At 45.4% G+C, this 20046-nt stretch overlaps 1 long non-coding RNA gene across 2 annotated transcripts; it reads left to right on the top strand.

The window, feature by feature from the left end:
• The first annotated feature begins 4542 nt into the window (after positions 1-4542).
• On the top strand, positions 4543-19403 carry LOC106006914. Of its 2 annotated transcripts, none has more exons than XR_001181256.2 (3): positions 4543-8241; positions 8617-8815; positions 16275-19403. It is a non-coding gene; the product is annotated as an uncharacterized LOC106006914 (long non-coding RNA). The 2 variants fall into 2 exon arrangements; XR_001181257.2 differs by having other exon boundaries at positions 8582-8815.
• The last annotated feature ends 643 nt before the right edge of the window (positions 19404-20046 follow it).

The following is a 20046-nucleotide window of genomic DNA, read 5'->3' as shown; positions in this document are numbered from 1 at the left end:
ATATTGAACCAAACTTGCAGCCCTGGAATAAATCCCACTTGGTCATGGTGAATAATCCTTTTAGTGTACTGTTGGATCCTATTGGCTAGTATTTTGGTGAGAATTTTTGCATCTGTGTTCATCAAGGATATTGGTCTGTAATTCTCTTTTTTGGTGGGACCCTTGTCTGTTTGGGGGATCAAGGTGATGCTGGCCTCATAAAATGAGTTTGGAAATTTTCCTTCCATTTCTATTTTTTGAAACAGTTTCAGGAGAATAGGAATTAATTCTTCTTTAAATGTTTGGTAGAATTCCCCCTGAGAAGCCGTCTGGCCCTGGGTTTTTGTTTGTTTGGAGATTTTTGATGACTGTTTCAATCTCCTTACTGGTTATGGGTCTGTTCAAGTTTTCTATTTCTTCCTGATTCAGTTGTGGTAGTTTATATGTTTCTAGAAATGCATCCATTTCTTCCAGATTGTCAAATTTTTTAGCGTAGAGTTGCTCATAGTATGTTCTTATAATTGTTTGTATTTCTTTGGTGTTGGTTGTGATCTCTCCTCTTTCATTCATGATTTTATTTATTTGGGTCCTTTCTCTTTTCTTTTTGATAAGTCTGGCCAGGGGTTTATCAATTTTATTAGTTCTTTCAAAGAACCAGCTCCTAGTTTCGTCGATTTGTTCTATTGTTTTTATAGTTTCTATTTCATTGATTTCTGTTCTGATCTTTATGATGTCTCTTCTCCTGCTGGGTTTAGGCTTTCTTTGTTGTTCTTTCTCCAGATCCTTTAGGTGTAGGGTTAGGTTTGGTACTTGAGACCTTTCTTGTTTCTTGAGGAAGGCTTGTACCACTATATAGTTTCCTCTGAGGACTGCCTTTGTTGTGTCCCACAGATTTTGAACCATTGTGTTTTCATTATCATTTGTTTTCATGGTTTTTTTTTTTCAACTCTTCTTTAATTTCCTGGTTGACCCATTAATTTTTTAGAAGGATGCTGTTTAGTCTCCATGTGTTTGGGTTCTTTCCAAATTTCCTCTTGTGATTGAGTTCTAGCTTCAGCGCATTGAGGTCTGAAAATATGCAGGGAATGATCCCAATCTTTTGATACTGGGTGACCCAGGATGTGCTCTATTCTGGAGATTGTTCCATGAGAAGAATGCGTATTCTGTTGCCTCGGGATGGAATGTTCTGAATATATCTGTGATGTCCATCTGGTCCAGTGTGTCATTTAAGGCCTTTATTTCCTTGTTGGTCTTTTAATTGGATGATCTGTCCATTTCAGTGAGGGGAGTGTTAAAGTCCCCTACTATTATTGTATTATTGTTGATGTGTTTCTTTGATTTTGTTATTAATTGGTTTATGTACTTGGCTGCTCCCATGTTAGGCGCATAGATATTTTAAATTGTTAGGTTTTCTTGTTGGACAGACCCTTTGAGTATGATATAGTGTCCTTCCTCATCTTTTATTATAGTCTTTGGCTTAAAATCTAACTGGTCTGATACAAGGATTGCCACCCCAACTTTCTTCTGATGTTCATTAGCATGGTAAATTGTTTTCCACCCCCTCACTTTAAATCTGGAGGTGTCTTCAGGTCTAAAATGAGTTTCTTTTAGGCAGCATATTGATGGGTTTTGTTTTTTTATCCAATCTGATACCCTGTGTTTTTGATTGGGGCCTTTAGCCCATTAACATTCAGGGTAACTATTGAGAGATATGAATTTAGCGCCTTTGTATTACCTGTAAGGTGACTGTAATTGTATATTGTCTCTGTTCCTTTCTGATCTACAACTTTTAGAGTCTCTCTTTGCTTAGAGGACCCCTTTCAATATTTGTTTGTCCTGGAAGCTTTTTATCTCTCCATCTATTTTCAATGATAGCCTAGCTGGATTTAGTATTCCTGGCTGCATGTTTTTCTCGTTTAGTGCTCTGAATATATCATGTCAGTTCTTTCTGGCCTGCCAGGTCTCTGTGGATAAGTCTGTTGCCAATCTAATATTTTTACCATTGTATGTTACAGACTTATTTTCCCGGGCTGCTTTCAGGATTTTCTCTTTGTCACTGAGACTTGTAAATTTTACTATCAAGTGACGGGGTGTGGACCTATTTTTATTGATTTTGAGGGGCATTATTTGCATCTCCTGGATTTTGATGTTTGTTCCCTTTGCCATATTAGGGAAATTCTCTCCAATGATTCTCTCCAATATACCTTCTGCTCCCCTCTCTCTTTCTTCTTCTTCTAGAATCCCAATTATTCTAATGTTGTGTCGCGTTTTGGTGTCACTTATCTCTCAAATTCTCTCCTTGTGGTTCACTATTTGTTTGTCTCTCTTTTGCTCAAGCTTCTTTATTCTCTGTCATTTGGTCTTCTATGTCACTAATTCTTTCTTCTACCTCATTTATCCGAGCATTAAGAGCTTCCATTTTTTATTACACCTCATTAATAGATTTTTTTTTTTTTTGTCAGAGACAGAGGGAGAGAGAGTGAGCGAGCACAGGCAGACAGAGAGGCAGGCAGAGGCAGAGGGAGAAGCAGGCTCCCTGCCGAGCAAGGAGCCCGATGCGGGACTCGATCCCAGGACCCCGGGATCATGACCTGAGCTGAAGGCAGCTGCCTAACCAACTGAGCCACCCAGGCGTCCCAATAGCTTTTTTTTAAATTTCAATTTGGTTAGATTTTAGTTCCTTTATATCTCCAGTAAGGGCTTTTATCTCTCCAGAAAGGGTTTCTCTAATATCTTCCATGCCTTTTTCAAGCCTAGCTAGAACCTTGAGAATCGTCATTCTGAACTCTAGATCTGTCATATTACCAATGCCCGTATTGTTAAGTCCCTAACCTTCAGTATTGCCTCTTGTTCTTCTTTTTGTGGTGAGTTTTTCCGCCTTGTCATTTTGTCCAGATAAGACTATATAAAGGAGCAAATAAAATGTTAAAAGGGTGGCAAAGACCCCAGGGAAATGTGCTTTAACCAAATCAGAAAAGACCCCAAATCATGGGAGGGAGAAAGGGGATAAACAAGAAAAAACAAACAAACAACAACAACAACAACAACAACAAAAAAAAACACAAGAAAAAAAAAGAAAACAAATAAGGAAAAATATTTAAAAAAGAAAATATATGTATATATATTAGACTGGCAACTAGAACAAGGTCACTCACTTAATTTTGGGAGTATTTTGGTCTCTTAGTAGGAACTACCTCCCAAAATTTTAAAGGAAGAAAAACATATATAATGATAGGCACAATGAAGAGATGGAATAGGCCTATAAAGATGAGAATTTTTTTAAATTTCTTAAAAATGAGTTGATAAAGCAAGTTGTTTGGGAGAATAATGAAAGAGAAAGTGGAGAGAATTTGCTCGGGCTGGAGACTAGAACAAGCCCGGAGCTAGATTTAGGGTATATTTTGATCTATTAGGAGAAGTTGTACCCCAAATTTTTTAGAAGAAGAAGAAACCCTATGTGTATACAAAAAATATAGTTAGATACAATGGGGGATAAAATATGACTATAATAATGAAGTTTCAAAAAAAGTTTATTTATTTATTTTTTTGGTAAGGTATTGTTAAGATAAACTAGTTTAAAAAAAAGTTAAAAGAGGAACATGTAAAAGTTAAAAAAAAATTTAGCAGAAGAAAAAAGAAAATAATATTAACTGCAAGACTAAAGAATCATGAGGAGAAAGCCATGAATTCCTTGCTTTGCTTTCTCCTCCTCTGGAATTCCGCTGTTCTCCTTGGTCAGTGAACTTGGTCGTGGCTGGATTTCTTGTTGATCTTCTGGGGGAGGGGCCTGTTGTAGTGATTCTCAAGTGTCATTGCCCCCGGCGGAATTACCCCGCCCTTACCAGGGGCCGGGCTAAGTAATCTGCTCTGGTTCGCTTTCGGGAGCTTTTGTTCCCTGAGCGCTTTCCGTAGAGTTCCGGAGGACAGGAATGAAAATGGCGGCCTCCCAGTCTCCGGCCCTGAGGCTACGAGAGCTCGGGCCCCACTCCTCAGAGCACCTTCAGAGAAAAGAGCCCAATCACTTCCGTCTCCCTGGCCTCTTGTCACACTTGGAGAAAAGCGCTCAGTGCTCATGCTTGGAGAAAAGCGCCCTGTGGTTCCCTCTCCCTGGCCTCCGGCCGCGCTCCGAGCTCACCCAGGCTGTGACTGGTTCAAGGTAACCCCAAGCTGAGAGCTCACTCCTCCGCTCCGTCTCTGTAGCCGGCTTCTCCGCTTTATTACCTGAGAGCTCTGCGGCACTCAGACACCCCTGATCCTTCTGTGACCCCACAAGACCTGAGAACACGCTGTCCCTGCGTGGATTTCACCCCGGTTTAGCCTCGGGAGCGATGTCCCTCTGTGGAGCAGACTTTTAAAAGTCCTGATTTTGTGCTCTGTTGCTCCGCAGCTCGCGGAGGGATAGACCCCTCCCTGCCCGGTCTATCTTCCCGGGCTTAGGATTCACTTCTCCACAGATCCTACCTTTCAGAAAGTGATCTATTTTCTGTTTCTAGAATTGTTGCTCTTCTCTTCAATTTCCCATTGGATTTGCAGGTGTTTGCAATGGTTAGATACGCTATCTAGCTGATCTCCTGCTACCTGATTTGTCTCAGCTGCTACTTCTCCGCCATCTTGACTCCTCCCCTCCAGACGGCTGCTTTTGACGGCATTGCAAGATTTGTAAAAAGGAATGAGCAGGCTCTGAGAAGCTAACTGTCCACTTAAAGCGTGCTGGGAAACCAGAGGGCTTCCTAGGTGGCTTTTGAAACCCTTTTGTCTCCTGCAGCTGCAGGGCAAACAGGGAAGAAAATCATGTCCAGGATCTCGTGGTCTGGGGGCAAATCTACAAACAACACAAAACGCAGAGCCTCCGCATGTTCGATGTCAGAGGGAGGGCTCTGGGAGGGACCTGTAAGGAGGAACTATGAGGAGGACATCCGAGTAGACAGGCCTGATAGAGGTGAATGTGCAAATGTCCCTGCCCCTCCTGGCTTGCAGAATCAGCCTGCCTCCCTTCCTAGAGCAGAAAGACTCCTACTCATCCTGAGACAAGCAATGCTCTCATCTGAGGTCTTACGGGATGATACTTGTCCTCCAGATCTGCCGCATTGTCTCCAGGCTGACAATCACGGTTGACATCTCAGAACGATCTGGTCAGGGGGATGTTTGATCTACAGGGATTGCTGGTGATGGGTGGTCATGACCTTCCCAGGAGTGAGATGGATGGATAACTGGTAGACTGTCGGATTCTCTCTCACTTGATCTAACTGTATTCATATACAGAAGGAAGGGCCAGTGTCCCTGTGGCCCAGAGAAAGAAAAGATTTGTCACCAGTCCAGGCTGCAGTGAAAACTAACCTGCCTCTCAGGCCATAGGACTAATCTGGTTGGAAGGTTCTAAAGGTGTCTGTGGGTAAGAATATTGTGTAGCACCTCTTAAAAGTCTCATGAGAAGAATCATAATACGGATCCTGAAGATTCTGGAATAAAGCCTTAGCTTTTGTAGGAGAGAACAAGTCGCACTTAGAAAAATAGCATGATGCTGATCACACATAAACATTTAGTCCTCATCGTGGAACACCGAGTGACCATGAGACAGAGCTGCACGTCATGAGCTGAGAGCCATCGGATCCGAGTCGAAGGCCACGTGGGTGTGACAACAATCCGTTCCAAAATGGAAAGGAGACATTCCAGGATTAGACTGAAGTCAGCCCAGAACCCTTGAGTAAATTACAGAGACAAGTGGCCCTGGTTTGCTTCCCCTAACCCTGTTGTGCCAGCATCTTTCCTTTAACCTGCATTTCTGGCATCGCTGGGGAACCCTATGGCCAACTGAGAGAGGCAGAAAGGACTCGGGTGTGGCTGGTGTGATATGTTGGTTCTGGCCAGGAGCAAACCGCTGCTGTATGGTCGAAAACCCCCACTCGAGGCTTCCCTAGACAGCAAGTGGTTAAAAGAAAGCTTCCTGTGGGCAGATTTCAGAGCATACACCAACGCTAGTGAAGAAGTGGCCTGCGGAAAGGGTATATACGGATTCCCGAGCAGTGGAAAGTGACTGGATGAGATGGTCAGTGCGTACGAGGAACAAAGACAAAGAGGAGGCAAGAATGGCCTCAGAACGTCCGCACACCTTGGGGGAGCGGATGGCGCCGAAAGATCCGTGATCGCATGTTAAAACCTACTAGAGATAACTATCCTTTTTTTCCCTTTTTTCTAGAGACCCCCATCTCATACAACGTTTTCCAGAGTCAGGCAGACACTGAATGGTGCTCAGCTTCCCTGAGTTGTCCACTGTTTTTGCCGTGGGGCAGTGAAGCCGTGGTGGCAATGATGGAAACTAAGCGTGGATCCGAACCCACGGGCTCCTCTCACCAAGGCTGGCCTAGCTGCTGCCGCTACTGAATTCCCTCCTTCTGGGATCAGAGAGTGATGCTGAGTCTTTGATCCAGCCTCAACTGGGAAGGCCTGCAGGTCCACTGGCGCCAGGTAAGTCACATCCCACCCCTTCCACCTTAGTAAAAGCAGCAACTCACACCTGCCTAAGATGATGCCCTGGAAACAGGTTCGCCTTCCTGCTCGCGCTACCTCTGTCAGCACTGCTGTCTAAAGGACCTGCAGAATGTCTGTTCTACTCACACAGAGGTGACTTTCCCTCAGAGCAAAGGACGTATTTTACAGCAAAGGAAGTAGAGCAACAGTCTCTTGACTATATAGTGCACTAGTTTTACAATGTGGTCTGTCACTCAGAAACAACAAACTTGACGGAACAACGGAATGGCAGATAGAAGTCTCTGCTAAGGCGCCAGTAAAAGGACAATAACCGTGGGCTTGGTCCTTCATGGTGTAATTGATCAGATGGATAGATAGATAGATATCCCATATGGTGCTGGATTAACCCTGTTCCACTGTCAATCCAAGTGACCCACAAGTAGAATTGTAGAGTTTGAGTTTCTCATCCCCACAAACTTAATCTCTGCTAATTTAGAGGTCTTAGGTCTCAGGGCCACAAGTTTCACTGAACTGGGGGCTACAATGGCCACCTGGCCCCAGTGGGCTCCATATGTCAGTGAACCTACAGGGGACAAGAGAAGGACTTTTAAAAGAATTGACTCATGCAATTGTGGAGATACAAGCTCAAAATCTGCAGCAGGACAGCCTGGCAGGGTGGAGATCCAGGGAAGAATTGCAACCTGAGTCCAAAGGCAGTCTATTGGCAAAATTCCTTTTTCATCAGAGGGTGTCTTTCATTTTTCTTTTAAGAACTTCAACTGATTGGATGAGGCCCACCTCCCCTCCGCCCCCCGCACTATGGAGGGTAGTAAGTTTTATTCAAAGTCTACTCATTTAAATGTTAATCTCATCTAAAAAATGCCTTCCTGAAAGCACTTGAATAATGTTTGACCAAATATCTGGGTACCATGACCTAGCCAAATGAAATAGAATTAACCATCACAAAGAGTAAGTAAATACTCAAACACATTTAAATGGATTATAAAGTTGTCTCTTTGCATTGAGATGGTGAATGTATTTATTGAGTCTGGAACATAAATGCTTTGACTTGGTTGTTTAAGGCTATACTTAATATACATCAGAGTGATTTGTTCTTTGTGAACCCCAAAGCAGGGTCTGGCTCTAAGAATGGTCAATGAGTGCCTTAAAGTTTTGTGATGCGTTGGGATTTGAAGGTGGTCAATTTGTCCTGGTTTTCCCAGGACGTTTTCAGTTTTGGTGCTAAAACCGCACTTCCTCAGAGACTCCCCAGGACACCAGTCCCCATAGTGTGCTGGGCTTAAAACTCCCTTACTTCCCAGAAGGAAGAAGGACTTAGGGGAGGCTTGTGCTGGCCATAAAATAATTGGTATCTGACAGTGTGTGAGTTACTTTACGATGCTTCCCACTTCCTCCTTAGAAAGGGGACCAGCAGTGGGACGTTGCCTCTGGGTGACTTAATCATTTATGGGGCTAACTGGGGTTGTCACGAAGGATAGTCTCTCATCCAAAGGTTTTGCTTCTGTGGCTCTGAGGGCCTCTCTAAGGAGGTGGCTGCCCAGGTGGTGGGCATTAAACTGGACCTGTGATTGGTCCTGCCCTCCCCTAGGTCATAGGGGCCCCAGTGACAACACAGCAGTGGGTCCGTCGGGGGGGCCAGAGCCTTGCTGCACAGACACATCATTCCACCTTGGCAAAGACACACTCTGTCACCCACCTATGGCACTTGACTGCTTCCCCGCTCTATGGGCTTGAATGGTTTGTAGAACAATGTTCAAGATTCTAAAAATTACGGTGAGCCACCGGGGTCTTGCATTTGGGGCAAACAGTTGAGAGGAGCGACGGGAGGATGTTGGCTTCTCATTGATCTCCCACCTCCAGGGCCCTGAGCAACTGCCCTTTTATTGACTTTACATTCTGGGCGCCCACACCGGGTTTTGTTTAATGACAATCGTCTCTACACCGCTAAGATGCTTGAGAAGAACAAAACTATGAGATACAGAATATTTATAACATTTACCCTTCCAGATATGATTATGAGTATTTTAAACCATTGAGCGCTGAAATGACCCTGTGAGGCAGTATCTTGAACCGCACCAATATTTGTGTCTTTTTCTCTCCTTTCTAAACACAGCATTCCTCTGTCCCCCTGCCTTGCTTACATTTTAGGGCTGGGAATTTGCATGGTTAGGTTCCAGTTCCAGCTCTGCTGTTTTCTAACTTTGGAATGTGATAAGGAGATTGAAGCTACTCGAGCCTCTGTTTCCAAGGCTGTAACACGAGTGTAATAATACCGACCTTTCGGGGGCCATGAGGATTAAAGGAGGCAGAGAACATGAAGTGCCAGCTCGTAGCTGCTTCATAAATGGTAACTAGTTTTCTAATACACTGACTGTGAAGCCTCACGGTTGAGCCGTTGCATACCTCTGCAGTCTACTGTCTCACCCCCTGACAGTGCCCTCCACCCCCTGCCCCATTCTGGCTCAAACAGCCCTCCAAGTCCTGGCAGGGCCTTAACTGACTTCCAGGACAAAGAAATTAAGGAGTTGTCGGTGTTTTGCTATACGTTTGAGAAGGGTGGTCAGTGATGCTCAAAGCATGACTCTATCAAGCCATTCTGCCCTAAAACCTTCTGTGCTTTGGAGGTGCAACTCTCCTCTGTTTGCGGTCCTCTGTCTCATCTTCAGCAGACTCCCCTAGGCTTCAGTGCTCCCCCAAGCTTCAACTTAGGAGTCATGTCCTTACCGCTTACTCCTCCCGTCTAGGTTAAGGGCCCCTCCTCTTCATCCTACCACAGAACCCATGAGAAGCACAGTAAATGTGTGCTTCAGCATTGGACCCCCTCACAAGCCCGTCACAGCAAGCATGTCTCCTTCATGGTGCCTGTGTGACCATGGCTTAGTCCACAGACCTGTTCCTACTCACAACCCCTGCATGGCCATGTCTGTACTGTGTGACCCTCCAACCCTTCCCATCCTCCCCTCCCCAGTCAAAACTAGAAGAGTTATGAGCCCCTGGCCCAAGGCCAAGGTCTCTGCTGTGAACTATGATCTGTGACTTGTCACCTACAGCGGTGGGATCAGGCCTATTTGTGCATCAGCATCAGCCCTGGAACGTTAAGACAAATGTGTATTCTATGCTTTTCATCCCCAGAGATTCTGATTCAGTGAGTCCGGGGTAAGCCTGTGCACTGGAACTTTTCTTTAGGTCCTTCAGGGGATTCTGATAAGCATCCAGGACAAGTGACCCTCTGCGCTGGTAGCACAGAAAGAGCAGGTCTAATTCGATTCTACTGCAAATGTGAATGAGGAAAAATGGAAGGAACTTTATAACGAGCAGTGCAATGGACAGTGACAGAAGTCCATGGGATTGAGCACTGGTTATGGAAAGGCACAGGCACTGCCATCTGAAGTTCCCAGGAGTGGAGCCCATGAAGATGGTGAAGAAGCTGGTCATTCGAGAAGAGAACAGAGCTGATGTGTAGAGAGAAGCCGGCACCTCAAGAGACGAGAGACAAAGACAGAGATAGAGAGTCACAGAGGATGATGGGGGTAGACGAGAGATGGGACAGAGGTAGAGAAAGGGAGAGGCTGAGAGAGACCAACAGGAAGAGAGACAGAGAGCACGGGCACAAGATGACCCTCCTTCAGCACAGCTGTCATCACCTAGTCCCCCAGACTAGAAACCCCTCTGCACTTCTCCCCCATCATTGACCCCAGTCAGTCCCACCTCAACAACAGCCTCTGAAATGGCTTTTCCCCACGAGTCCTGTTGCCACCGCCTTAGTCCCAGGCTCCATCAGCACTTGCTGAGACCTCGGCAAAGCTGTCAATCTGGCCTCTTGCCCTCTCAAACCTGCCTGCCCGGGGCTATCCCCAAACTGTCGCTAACACACCACATCCTCCTCTCTGGATGAAACCACAAGCCTTCCCTGATTCAGCCAATATGCATTCCCAGGTCTACAAGGTCCGCCTTCCTACAGATCTCACACCCCTTCCAAGCAAATCAGGCCCTTGTCTTTGTAAATGCAGTTTCCTCTCGTGTTTGCAGCAATCACCCACTCGACCTTCAAAACCCAGCTCTAGAATCACCTCCGTGATGCCTGCGAGATTATTACAAAGCTCCTACCTTCCCCGTTAGACCATGAGCTCTTCAAAGGACTCTTTTCTTCTTCTTTTCTTTTTTTTAAGATTATTTATTTATTTATTTGAGAGACCGAGCAGAGTGAGCGAGAACATGAGTGGCGGGGAGAGGCAGAAGGAAAAACAGCCTCCCCACTGAACAGGAAGCCCAATGGGACTCCATCCCAGGCCCCTGGGATCATGACCTGAGCCAAAGACAGACACCTAACTGACTGCGCCACCCAGGCGCCCAGAGAAGGACTGTTTTCCACTGATCTCTGATTTCCCAGGGCACAGGAGTCACTCCAGGAGTGTGTTGTCAGTGACTGAATTTGCGGAAATGCAGGTAAAGGGAGAACAAGAGTGACAGAGCCAGCCCTGTGTAGCGCTCCGAGTCCCTGGACGGTGCTGCTAGGTTTTAAGTGTCTTACCTGCGCTTACATCCACAGAGCCTTTGGAGGGTCCCATCAGGTTTTCCCCAAAGCTCCTTGGAAACCTCAGCAGAGGTGTCTTTGGAGGTGATAGTTCTGGGATGCAAAGAGCCGGTCGGGCAAAGCTGCCTTTTGTCCATATAGAGATTTGGACTGCCTGGATGCACAGAAGAGCAGTTTTCTTCCTCCCTACTTGGAATCCTAAGAAAATGCCTAAAGGAAAATTGAAAGCTTAATTTTGAAAAGGGAGAAGAAGGAAATGTGAATGAACTCATTCTTCATGACCTGAGCCACTTACAGGCTTCAGTAAAGCTTTCGAGGCGCTGTGGGGAGGCAATCCGAGTACCATCGATGCTGTAAACAATCCTTCTGATGCAGAAACGCACATACAGAGTGATTTCTGGCCAGATTTTGCATAACTATATAAAATTGATTTTGCATATTTTACCCCCTCTGACAGTGATGACAGAACAAGATTTCTGCTCAGGAAAGCGGTGGCATGCATCAGGGCAATTAACTTGGAAGTTTCTAGTGGATAAGCATGATTCTGGAGCTTATTGAATGTCAATTCAAGGACTCTCATGAATCCCAGCTCTTCCATCGGCTGGAAAAAATACTTGAAGATTTTGAATTGTGTGCTAAACATTTTCAATTTGCTCATGACTCCCACTTGAGGCACTTGGCGTTCGATGGAAAATGAGTAGGGGCAGATCTCTGCCGGCTGAAACGAGAAAGGCCAGTCTGGGCAGAGCATTCTGTAGGGAGCAGATCTGAGTGTAAGCCAACTTCTTTAAAATCCTCGTTCTTGTAAACTAGCTCATGGCCTCTCTGTAAAGGGGAGGAGACTCGAGAGGTCCATATTTGCCATCTGGAGTGGACTGCGCAATTCATCTAGAAACCTGCATGACCGTGAACTTGAAATTAATCACGGTGATGAACAAGGGGAACATGCCAGGGCAGAGAGGTCAGTTTCGTTTGATAAGAACGGGACGCGTGGTCTAGCTGGGAATGTGCCGACATCCATTACCTCCCGGAAAGTCCTAGACAACTCCTCCCTCTGGAGAGGATTCCTGGGAAAGAAAAGAGCTCCCTGTGACACTGTAACAATGAGAACTCCCTCCAAACCATGGCTTTGGGTGGTGTTCGGAATCACAACCATCCTAACACCATCAGATGCTGCTCTTTTCCCTTCTGGGAGAGGAGACATCGCTCCATCCACACCTAAGAGGTTTCCTGGGTTTGCTCAAAGCATGTCAGAAATAGAATGTCTAGGGGCGCCTGGGTGGCTCAGTGGGTTAAGCTCTGCCTTCAGCTCACGTCATGATCTCAGAGTCCTGGGATCGAGCCCCGCATCAGGCTCTCTGTTCAGCAGGGAGCCTGCTTCCCTTCCTCTCTCTCTCTCTGCCTGCCTCTCTGCCTACTTATGATCTCTGTCTGTCAAATAAATAAAAATTAAAACAAAAAAACAAAAACAAAGAACTAGAATGTCTAGTGTGTTATCAAGCACCAAAGCTGGGGCTATTTACTACCCAGCGTGTGGCTTTAATGTTGCAGCTCTCTGCTCCACTGTTCTTCAGCGGCACGAAGGGCTTGTAACTCCACTAAACTGCGTCTCCTGCTTTGGCTTGGGAAACTAAGAGCAGATCTGGCTTAAATGTCAAGCAGGCAGAGCCACGTTTTTTGGGTTTTGGTTGCTGCTATTATTTGTTTTTGAAAGAGGCGAGGACAGAAAAGAGTGGGGATGGCGTCTGAAGTTTGCTGCCGTGCTTTAGGGAAGTGGGCGCCTATCTCTATAAAAGACATTTCCTTCAAAATGTGAAAGAATTTCCCACTGTTTCAACTTAGCTCTTGAAACTGAAATGTTTGGGGAACAGTAGAAATATGTCAAGCAATCAGAGACTGCAGGGGGTCAGGGAAGAGTTGAAGTCCTGATTGAATTCCTTGCTTTAGGAAGGCCATAGTCCGAAGTTTCCTCTTGCAGTGATGCAGCCTGGAACTAGGTATTGTGGGTGAGTCTAAGTCCTTGTACGTCGTAGAACCCTCAGTCACACATCCTACTCTCGTGTCTCTGAAGATGGCTTTTGAGTCTGTGTGTGCCGAGGGATTGGCACCAAACAGGACTGGGTTAAAATCACAACTTTGCCCCTTCACTGCTGTTTGACTTTGTTAAGTTACTTGAACCCTCTGACGCCCAGTCTCCTCGTCTGTAATATGGGGATTGTGATAACTATCTTGCAGAGATTATTTTAAGACTAAATGAGATTATGCTACTGTCCCTATTTGGATAATACACACAACCCCCTTAAAGTAAAATAATTAGGGGGCACCTGGGTGGCTCAGTCAGCTAGGCGTGCAGCTCTCGGCTTTGGCTCAGGTCATGATTTCAGAGTCGTGAGATCAAGCCTCAAGTTGGGCTCGGGGCTGAGCAGAGAGTCTGCCAGGGTCGTGAGATCAAGCCTCAGGTTGGGCTTGGGGCTCAGCAGAGAGTCTGCTTGAGATTCTGTCCCTCTCCTTCCCACGCTGCCCCTTCCCTGCTCATGCTCGTTCTCTCTCTCTCTCTCTCAAATAAAGAAATAAAGTCTTAACGTAAAATAATTACGTGAACTGCGCTGTTTACTCAAATTACTTTTATCATCGTGTGACTTCAGTGTGCACATATAAAACTAGGTTAAAATTCCTTAGGATATATGCTCCTCTCTACTTTCCACCAGGTACAACACAAATGTTAAGAATGAAATTTAAATGAAAATATAATCTATAACATTCAAATTAACAACACAAATTTAATAAAATGGAGGCTTTGCTGAAATTAAATGCATTTACTGTGTGAATCTGACACAGGTAAGCAAAGGTACATTTGAGTTCAGTGAGGCTGTGTCCCAGGAATTCGGTCATGCCCTGGAAGCTCCCCCAGCCCTTTGCCATGACGTGGCAGTGGCCAGGCATTGCTCCCTCCCTGTCTGAGACTATCGTTTTGGCTAAAGGGGGCTCTTGTTTAACCAGCTCTGTACGAGCTCCGTACAAGCCCAGGCAGGGCTGCCGGGGACCCTACCAGGCCAAGGTCAGCCAGTGGGAAATTTCCTCTTGGTGCTTAGGTGTGAAGAGTCTTATAGACACCCTCTCCTGAGCAAGCTGAGGGACTCACACCCTCTAAAACGCACCAAGAATCTTCAGCAGAGGAGCTCTACGTTAGCTTTATCTTTTAGATTCACTTCAGCGGAAGTTTTGAGGATGGGTTGGAACGTCTGAGAATGAAGTTAGGGGAGCACAGTCGGGCCGTCGAAGCACTCCAAACTCACGAGCTTGACATTCAGAACACAACAGCACTCACTGCTTGCTGGCTTTCCCCACTTCCGTTTGCTGATAGGAAGCTTTTGTTCCTGCCAGTACGCCTCACGTTACCTGCTGAACACAGTGTTTTTCTGTCCATTCGGCTTGTACTCACACCTTCCTCTTCACTTAGAATGTGTTTTCCCAGTCCTCATGAGAAATCCCAACCCCACCATTTAGGGTCCATCTTCTCTGCCCAGTCTTCTCTGGATTGTTCAAATTACCTGATACTCACCACAGATTACCCATATGGAGGTATTTTGGTTCAATAGTAGCATTTGTCTCTTCCAGCAATTGGGATCAGATTTGATGTCAGGGATATGTCTTGCACATGTCGACATCTCACGTGATTTTTAACTTATTACAGCTCATTGCTTACTGGTGGCTCCCAGTGATTTACTGAATTAATGGAGGTATATAAACCCACCCACTGATTTATCTTAGGGACACCTGCATATGGTTGTAAGGAAATTACTTAGTAACTGCTAAAAATGTTTTGTGTTAAGTTCATAATGAAAAGTGAGTTCACTTAAGCTTGTCAGAGATCTTTAAATAAAGCTTATCTGATGACTTATTTTGCAAGAGAACATGGACAATAGCGAAACGCCACAGAAAGTGTGTGTGAGAGAGAGATAGAAACAGCGTTGTAAGAATAACAGTTTGCTGATTTATAAGAAAAGCAAAAATAGAAGTGAACAGTGAAAAGTCTGAAATAATCTTTCCTCCATATTTTTTTTCATGTTTGTTTTGCTCCTGATGGAAAAAAAAAATTGTGGATAAAAGAGAGCACTTTAGCTGGTAAGAGCAGGGCACTGGTTGGTGACACATTGAAACTGTATGAAGCAACATGTTTTAAAAAGTTAGAAATCTGGGATTTGCAGACAAGGCTGGAGTGATACTTTCAACTGTAAGATTTTAAAAAAAGAAGTTAGGGGTGCCTGGGTGGTTCAGTGGGTTAACCCTCTGCCTTCGGCTCAGGTCATGATCTCAGAGTCCTGGGATCGAGTCCCGCATCGGGCTCTCTGCTCAGCAGGGAGCCTGCTTCCTCCTCTCTCTCTGCCTACTTGTGATCTATGTCTGTCAAATGAATAAATAAAATCTTTAAAAAAAAAAAGAAGTTAAAAAGGAGCCAAGTTGTAATTAAAATAGCTGTTTAAGACATTGATTTTTCTTTGAATTTTTTGTCCTAGCTTATATCAGATTTTCCAAGTAATGGAAAAAGTAATGAAGACTTAGCTACATGCTAACTGTTATTCTTTTGATAATCTTTAGAATAGAATAGTCAGTACTGATGAGATCATCATCTCGTCTCCCTCATGCAGCTGGTCTTGCTGGGGAAAAACCTCACCAACCGTTTGTCATTTTTATTTTCCCTACTCATAAGATGCCTTGCAAAAACAAGGGATTTAATAAGTGTTTGCGAGTGAGTGCGTGAGTGACGAAGGAAAAAATAATAATGTGCAGGGCAGTCATCTAGCGACAGCCCTTTGTCTCAAAGGAACTGAACAATTCCCATAGACCCCTGCTTGAGTACTCAATGCTTTAAGGACATTAACTGGCATAGCATCTTTGACTGTCTTAATGTCCTTGGTTTGAGACCCCTGGCACAAGTGTGTCCCCAGCTCTGGTCTCTACCTTCTTTACTCTGAACTTGAGAGCACGGTCTTGCCCTGGCTTCTCTGGCTTGGCTGTGGCATTTGTATCACCAGCCCCAGCTCTGATACAAAGCTGTAATTTGCCCCATCATTTGTCAATAGATTAAAATATTAGATTGGTCTGGAGGAAAATGTAGTTCATGTAAAGTCAATACCTCGTTCTAATTACATTATTCACTGTGGCAATTTTTTCCCTTGCAGTACAAGTTGAGCTTACAGGTCTTTAATTTTCAGAATGAAACCTTTTTCCCTTTTATTATACAACCATTTTGTGTTGGCTCTTTTTCCAGTGCACTGGCACTTCCTCAGTCCACCGCGAAATGTTAAAGAATAACAGATGTAACCCAGCAAAACTTTGACCAATTCAGCAAGTTCACTATGAAGTAAGTCATACTCCTTGTAGCTTGGAATACAGCTTCTTTATAAACAATCTTCTGTCAGTTTCTGGTTCCTTTTCCTAGGGCTCTCTGTCCTTAATTCTATATTGATATACTATATATCTATATCAATATACTATATTGATACTCTATCAATTTATTGATACTCTATTTTGATTTATTGTTTATCAAACAATTTATTGATACTCTACAATTTATTGATACTCTATTTATTGCCTGATTGATACTCTATCAATTGATACTCTATCAATCAGGCAATAAATGGTTGCTTCTGATAGAAATTCATCCGCAAGTTGCTTAAGGGGGAAAAGAAAGGAACTAGTTCCCTAGGTTAAGTGGGAGGTCCAAGGGTCGGGGGTCCAGGACACTTTGGACACATCTGGACCCAGGGACACATGTTGTCTTTATTCAGTAACATCTTCTGTAGATAGGAGAAGAGGCCACTGAAAATTCCAGGCTTCCGTGGTCCTTACCACTCACCATTCCCGAGAGAGAGAGAGAGAGAGAGAGCGAGCGAGCCAGAGAGAGTGAGTGCCCTGCCTGGGGTCCCACCCTGGGTCCAAGAGCCTAGGTCGCTCTGAGGAATAGAACATTGCTGGAGGGTCACTTCTGTGTTCTTCACAACAAAGCCCCCAGGGAAGCGGGAATCTCGCAGCCAGTCTGGATAGTTCTGCCCTGCCCCCTTCCGCGGCTGTTATAAAACCCACTTAGAGAATTTGAGTTAGCTATATATTCGAACTTAAAATATACTTAGGAACAAGGCAGACTCTCCAGTTGATATAAAGACCAAAGCCTCAGGGTGAGAAACCAGGCATGTCAGCTGTGCTATCGAGTAAACTCAGGTGAACAAACAAGGCAGAAACAATAGCCCTTCCCGAGCCCGAGTTTACACAATGCAGGTACTCAGTGAAGGGGAAAAACTGTCCGGACGGGAGGCCTCTCTAGGATCCTTCCTCTGTGCTGGACTTGCCAACGCATTCTGGGTGGTAACCTGACCTTGAGTTTTGCGCAGACATCATCCACAAGAGTTCAGTACCCCCCACCAGACAACATTTATGCCATTGGTTATCTCCAAAGAAAAGAGCAGCATGGGATTGGAGGCTGCCCTCAACGGAGTTAGGGAGGCCAGAAGGGCAGCCAGCGACACCACCTTCGAGTTCCGTCAGGATTGCCAGAGGAGACAACGAAGTCACTGTAGCTCTTACTACTTGGCCATTTGCCTTAAATCGAGTGTTAGATTCCCTATCTGGGGATTCTGCCCTTTGCTGGAAAGACGAGTTGACTGGGTGATCTAATTGTTTTCTCTCCCTTTGCCAACCACTCTATGAAATCCATTCTTCTCGTTATTGAGCAATGCCCAGTGGCTCTTTCTGGACACGGCACAGGAAGCTGCAAATGGACGGGGAAGAGACTTCTGCTATGATTTCTGCTTTTATTTTAGTTTAAACATTCTTAGAGGATAGCCCAGGTTAAGCCAGACATCCTGTTTACAATGGGGCAGTATTGCAGAGTGTGGGCGGGAAGAGGACAATGCGCTCACGTCAGCTTCCTGCTCCATCCGAAGGGGCCACACAAGCTTCGCCACCCCGGACTGCAGACTGAACGCCGCTGAAAAGGGGGTTTGAGTAGCTCTTCAGTACATGGATCTCCGTGTTTATGGGGATGAATGTTATTTTGTGTAATAAATGATTATGAATTATTTATATCACAACAGTCCTTGCTAAAGATGACTACTTCTCTTGTGATTTCCTTGTGAATTTTTCTACCCCTTGTCACAAATAAGGATGGGAACACGAGGCCTTGCCTTTATACACGAAATCAATGGGATTTTTAGAGAAACTTCTCTGGAGTAAACCAGCCAGCCAACCAACCACTAAGCAGCAGTGACTCTGGCATTTCCCCCAAAGAGAGAACTTAGAAGTGGCAGCTAATTTGGAAGGGACAGCCAGAGGCCTTGTCTGGAAGGTGCGTGTGCACACGGAGGTCGCCGTCTTTCTTTAGGTGACACATGTCGGCAGGTGACACGGCCAGGGCTGCGGCGACGCGCGAGATGCCGGCTACCTTGGCATTCCCGCACGGGGCAGACTTGACAAACCCAAACAAATAAAGTGCAAACAAAGGTTTTATCTCCCTTGACCAAATTCCTGGCTCAGATCTCACCCAGATAGGAAGCTAACAATGTCACCATTCAGGTATTCAGGTTAAGCCGAGCCGAGAACAAATCGCTGCGGTCTCTGGACCTAAGTATTACTGCTCCCCTCGCCTCCCCCTGCTCCCGCACCTCCTGCCGCGCAACGCTGCCTGACCCCTTGGCCAAGCCATCGAGCAAGTCAGGAGGGTCTCTTTTTTAGTTCTGTAAAGCCTGTGACATCGCGGGGGCAAGACCGTTACACAATCCCAAATGACAAAAGCCTAAGAAAACCAGGTCTGTGTTTGCGGGAGCGGAGCCCAGAAGCCCGCGTCTCCCGCGACGTGGCGTCCCCACAGCGCCCTCTGCTGTCGACGGGCGGTCCCGCCGCCAAACCGAGGGGAAGACGAGCCTCGCAACTTGGCCGACCGCGAGGATTTAAGTAGTAGGACTGACTGTCCTTAGAAGAGCTCTTTTCCATTAAACACCGTGTTGTTCCTGGCGCGCTACACTGTCCCCCTTCCTCCAACCTAGCATAAAAGCGCGCAGGAATTTGGGAGTCCGCACGGAAAGATGAGGGCAGGCAGCAGCCCGACAGGGAAGACATTTCTCGCGCTCATCAGCCACGATGAGAGAAGTCAATCAGTTCTTAAGAGAAAGAAAATGGCAAACCCATCATTTTTAAGACTTAGCTCATTATTTTTGCTCAGTGGAGCGACATGCATAGGTTCGCCTTCCGTGGGTCTACGTAGGTGTCTCACTTAGTTGAGCTTACTTTAGTGGCTTTTGGGCTGCGCAGTCCTCAGTAATTTCGATCGACGGAAGAACGGAGGATTTATCGTTCTCATGACAGTTTCTGCACAAATCACTTGTTTGTTACAGGTGGTTATTTGCTTTGGGGATTTTTTTTTTTTTTTTTCTCATAACAAGGAATTCCGGGCTGGGGACGTTCTGCTAGAGACTTTTTCTGGAAAGATGAGTCCTAAGAGTCCCCCTGCTGCCAGTTTCCAGGTAAGGAAACTAGTATGAAATGTTGGCGATGACACTAAACAAGACGCCAGAATTCCAACCAATTAAGTCTGCATCTGGTTCCCTCATTTTTTAGGAAGATCAAAGTGATGAATGAGAAGAGGAGAGAAAGTAGCGGTGTTGGTTCACATCTTCCAAAAGACTTGCGTTCATCTTCTCTTGCTATATAGAGCAATGTTTGCCGTCATTACCCTCGGACTCCCCCCTTCTCTTTCTCTCCTTTTTTTGGGGTCCTTAAGAGATCACATAGCTAGCGCGTACCAGGGTTTAGGGCTGGGAAGTAGTGCTTTAGGACAAGACGGCACATGAGGCCCATTCAGGTCTACAGATGGTCATTACTTGCTTAGGGCAGTGTACGTTGACACTGTGTTTTATGAGATGTAGATGGAGACGTGAGTTAAATTTTTTAAATTATGCCAACAATTGAGATTCAGTTTTTCCTTAAAAATCTTGATTTTCAGCTTCTCCTGAAAGATTTTCCAGAGGAAAAAGATTTTCAGGTACCTG

The sequence above is a fragment of the Mustela putorius genome, unplaced genomic scaffold (genome assembly GCF_011764305.1).
Source record: "Mustela putorius furo isolate JIRA1106 unplaced genomic scaffold, ASM1176430v1.1 tig00000992_pilon_pilon_pilon, whole genome shotgun sequence".
Taxonomy (NCBI): Eukaryota; Metazoa; Chordata; class Mammalia; order Carnivora; family Mustelidae; genus Mustela; species Mustela putorius.
This window is presented reverse-complemented; position numbering and strand designations above follow the sequence as displayed.